Raw genomic sequence first — 4,943 nt, 5'->3', positions numbered from 1 at the left:
ACAGCCCTAATCTGCCTCAGATTACCTCAGAACCAACTTGGAGATCATGGCCAAAGACATACACCCAATGGACAAGATTGAACTGCATAAACAGACTGGTGAAATGGTGTATGCCTCTTTAGCAGATGAGACATTGGAAAATTATAAGCTAAAGAGCAGCCTTAATGCCACAGCCTCTCAATTGGAATTGGAGAGGGCATCATCCCAGGCGAAGGACAACAGAATAAGGTCCCTTGAAGATATAATCATTGAAATTGGGCATGATCCCAAAGATATTTCAGGGATACAGGAAATTTTAAAGTTAAGGGATGCTGACATGGCTGCCATGAGGAAGAAAATTAAACTCCCTGCCACCATGCACCCTCAGACAGACGAGGTAGCCCAACAAAGGCAGGAGAAGGACACCACAGATTTATTAATCTCCATTTATAAACAGCTGATCCAAGCACAAGAGAAGTTGGGAGAATCAGAGGCTGCAAAGGCAGCATTACAGGCATCTCTGAAACAAAGAGAAGGAGGGCAGACTTCTCAGCCTCCACCTCAGGTCGTCAATCTGGAGGAAATTGCTCCTATCACTGCCCCTCCTCCTCAACAGACCGAACAAACAACAACATCTACTTCAGCAGCGCCAACAACTACAAAGCAGGCCCAAAGCCTGGATATGCAAAAGTTGAAGAACGAACTCCAAGTCCTGGAAGCCCAGATGTTGGAGCTCAATTCAGCCAAAGATTCTTTGTCTAAAATCAATGATAGATATGATAAATCCAAACAAACTGTGGCAGAGAAAGAAAGGGAGGTGAAAGCCCTAAAAAACAAAATAAAAGAGCTAGAGAATGATCTCAAGCTAGATAAAGTAGTGGCTGAATTGAAAATAGTGCTATGGGCTAACATTGGAAAATCTATCAATGAGCAATGGCCATACATTGAAACTATCCATGAGCCACTTGAGCTCATTCCAAAAGCACAGAGGGAAATTCACAGATCAAGAGCTCAATTGGGCAGTATGCCTGAAGTGGCCACCAGAATGATCAATGTACTTAATCACAGAACAAGTTCCCAGTTAACTGCCATGGGAATTACAAACAGAACGGAAACCATCCAAATGGTTAAAAGGGTTCTCACACTGAGAAACTATGTGCAGACATTGGAAAGAAGAACTCAGGATATGCAGACTGAGGTAAACAAGTTTCTGGAAAAATTTCAAGTATTGGAAAGCAGAGGACTCCCCAGCTTACTGAATAGCACAGGGAGATTATTCACACATGACCAATATGCTAAAAGGGTCAATACATTTGCTACCAGCCAGATCAATGATAAGTCCAGCACCTCAGAGGAGACAGGGCCAGCCACAGGACAGTCTCTTTACAATAGAGTTGGGAATCTGTTTTTTCTAATGAATGAGATTAATCCCCTGTTTGGGGTGGCTCCCAATTTCTTCAAATACACAGAGGCAGAGGAGACAATGGCGGCTATTCTCAGGCATCAACTCCCTACACAAGAATGGTGGACAAATGCCATACAGAAGATTTTGTAAACAGGGAGCCACTTAACAATTTTGTTTCATAAAGAATATCAGGTGTCATGCAAAACACAGTTCAACGGGATCAGCATGCATGATGGATTAAAGTTGAGCCAACTCGGCAGGTGCATCGGCCAACAAAGCAGAAATAAAAGACTACAGGTGGCAGGGCCGAGATAATACAGCACAGCAAGAGATAAAGACGCATCAATTAGCGTTAAAGCCAGCCGACTCAACCGACTCAATGACCTCCAAAGGTCAAAATACCCTCTGACAGACATAAAGAGCATTTATGCTACATTCAAAGTGCAATAACTTCTTTTCCTACTTTCTGTACGCATGTATGAAGATATTTTCTCTCTCAGATGACTCAATACCTGAGATATTTTGTATAAGCATTGCTATAAAGTCCCCTTCACATGAGCTTGCAAGGGGTTGTTGTTGATTTCTCCTAAAGAAACTCTTATGCTGTAATCCTTTCTAGAAAGTCTAGTAAAGAAAGCGATGGAATTTCTCGGATGTCTGGAAGGTTGAATGCGTTTCTGATGTTTGTTGATGACCGCTGGATCCCTGTGTATTTCACCATACAATAAGTCTTTGTAACTCTCCCTGTTAATTAGTTGTCTTTGTTAAAATCCATATATGTTATCTAATTTTCGATACTAAGCAACAAGGAAAAAGAATAACTTTCAGGATTTACTCACTGAGTACCCTGAGTTTCAATCTGTGTTGTTTATGAATGTTTTCTTCAGCTGTAATCTATATAAAGTGTAATTCTTAACTGCTGCACTTTCAGAATACATCTTTCACAGTGGCCTTTGTCACAGGAATTCAAGCTTTGCTCCTGTGCAGTATGTTCACTTTCACCTCACCAACTTAATAGAAAAATTCTTAATTGCTTTCTATTGGTTGACACACATCACCATTCAAGTCAATTTTGTTTGTATAAAAATGCACAATAGGCCCTGCAGTTTGAACAACAACAGACCTGTATATCAAGTCATTTCACAACATCCAGACTCCATTGCCCAATGGTATTTCACTATCTGAACACTACATCATAAGACCTGAAGGAAATCCTTCAACCAAAACATAAACCAAAACCTAAGCATAATAGCTAGCCTAAAACTCCATCACAACAGAGACAAATCATAAAGAGAGAGCCCTCTCTGATTACAGTTTGGCTAGAAACTGTGATCAAAAGACTGGTTAGTGGTTACCCCGGCCGTATTCCCTTGGGAGTCATAGGGAACAACCTGGGTGTTAACATAAATGGCGACTCCGCTGGGGACTTCTTAGGATTTTTCAATTACTATCTATCTTCCAAAGCTACCATCAAGCCTGAAACCAGCCAAGAGGCCTTAGAACTGTTTATGTACCACAGTCACGGCTTTAGGGAAGAGATAGTTAGGGAATCTTCATCTTAGCTTTGAAACATATATAGCCATTCCAAAATCTTCATCCAGTCCTTGCATATATAAAAAACTTCCTATAAAAGTCCTGAAAAACAGTTGGAAACTGGCTCCTAAGAGAAATCCTCGACATACAAGGGCTAATCCTGACCCAAATCCACCCATCATTGTTGATAATCCGAATACCATTCCAAGAAACATCAGGAAGCAACAAAAGCAGGACCAGCCTGCTATTTTGACCTCAGGTGCAGATTTTCCCAACCTTTCTACTCCACTTAAAGTCCTCTTTAGGTCTGTCCCAAGTTCTCCTAGTTCACCATCCACATCTCAAAGTCCTCCTGCTTCATCCTCATTCACTGCACATATCCCCTTCAACCATCATTCAGGTTCAACTTCACCTGTTACCCCTGTGGTACCCACTGTTCCTATTATCCCGGCAGTCCCTATAAATACACCCAACCCACAAAATATGGCAAATAGGTATGCACCCTTGCAGCTACCTGCTAACCCTGTAGCTCTGCCCCAGGATTACCAAACCAAAATCACATATTTTGACTCCACTGGCCATTACTCTGCTATTCAACATGCTAAGAGGATGCAAGATCACTTTGAAAACTATGAGATAGATGATGACAGCGTGAGGATGAGAATTTTTGTCCAAAGCCTGACAGGTGATGTTAGAACCTGGTTCAGGTCGATTGCTGCAAATACTATCACAACCCCTGATGAGCTGTATCAGGCCTTTATTGCCAGATGGGAAAAGAAGAAAGATCCCCTGCACATACTTGGTGAATATGAAACAATCAAGAGAGGTCCTCAAGAGACCGTTCTGGAGTATTGTGCTAGATTCAACAATGTGTACAATGCAATACCGCAAAACTTGAGACCCCCCCCTGATTTGGCCTTGTACAAATTCCCTGATGGATTTGATTCTGACATAGCATTTCAGTTGAGGGAGAGAGAACCTGAAACCCTTGAAGACGCTCAAAAGGCTGCTGTCACGGTAGAAGCAAACTTGATTGCCAAAAGAAACAGGGCAAGGTTAGAAAAGAGAAGCATATACAAAGAAGAACCCACAGCCTTTGACCAAAAACTTGATGCCATACTCAATAGCATGAAAAGATTGGGTGATAGGGTGGAATCAGTTGAAAGAAAAGCATCATGGGAAGCACCACAAAATAACCCCCTAGAAATCCAAATTTTAGGAGGAACCCAAACACAAACAATGGCAGGGCCAATGCTGATCCTGAAGTCAGACCTCCATTTCAGGAAAACTATGCTGAAACTTCCACATTAACTGAACCAAATGAAGATCCTAAGATTAATTTGATAGGGCTAGACGGTGAAAGTCAAGTTTTCTTAACACAAGAAGATCATGAGGATGAAGAAATAAAATTGTTCCAAACTAAATCAGGTGAATCCTTTGACTTTAAACAAGGCTATGACACTGCTGTTTATGAAGTCCATAAACAATACAAGCTGAGGAGCAGAACTGTGAATATCAACCAACCTGAAAAGAAAAAGGTTAATCAGCAGCCTGAAAAAGTTATGGTCACAGAACCTAGTGACCAACTAAACTTACCTACCAAAGAAGTGGTTGTTGAAGAAATCACTGAACCACTGTCCTCAAGACAGCAGTCTCCGCACCCTTCATCTTCTCATCCTAATTCAAATATTACTCCCCAAGAGATGACTAACAAGGATAAATCCCAAAGACAAAATAAAAATCAAGAAGAAGATGTAATGAACAAGGAGAGAACTGTCACCTATAACCCCAAAACCCAGTCTGATAAACCTTTTGATCTTGAAACAGAAATTAGCAAAATAAAAATAGCTATTCCCCTCTTGGAATTAGCCAAGAATGACAGCTATAAATTGCAAATTAAAAGGTCCCTACAACTCACTAGCAACAAAGATGATGTCAATGTACTGGATGACACCCCAGAACTCCTTTTTGGCCCAGAAGTAGATGGAAAAACAGTAATCACAGGGGTACTGCCTTTCTATGTCAG

This window comes from Pinus tabuliformis, chromosome 2_2 (genome assembly GCF_031772625.1).
Source record: "Pinus tabuliformis cultivar Carrire ecotype Pingquan chromosome 2_2, CPIR1, whole genome shotgun sequence".
Lineage (NCBI taxonomy): Eukaryota > Viridiplantae > Streptophyta > Pinopsida > Pinales > Pinaceae > Pinus > Pinus tabuliformis.
The sequence above is the reverse complement of the archived record's forward strand: the minus strand, read 5'-3'. Positions refer to the sequence as shown.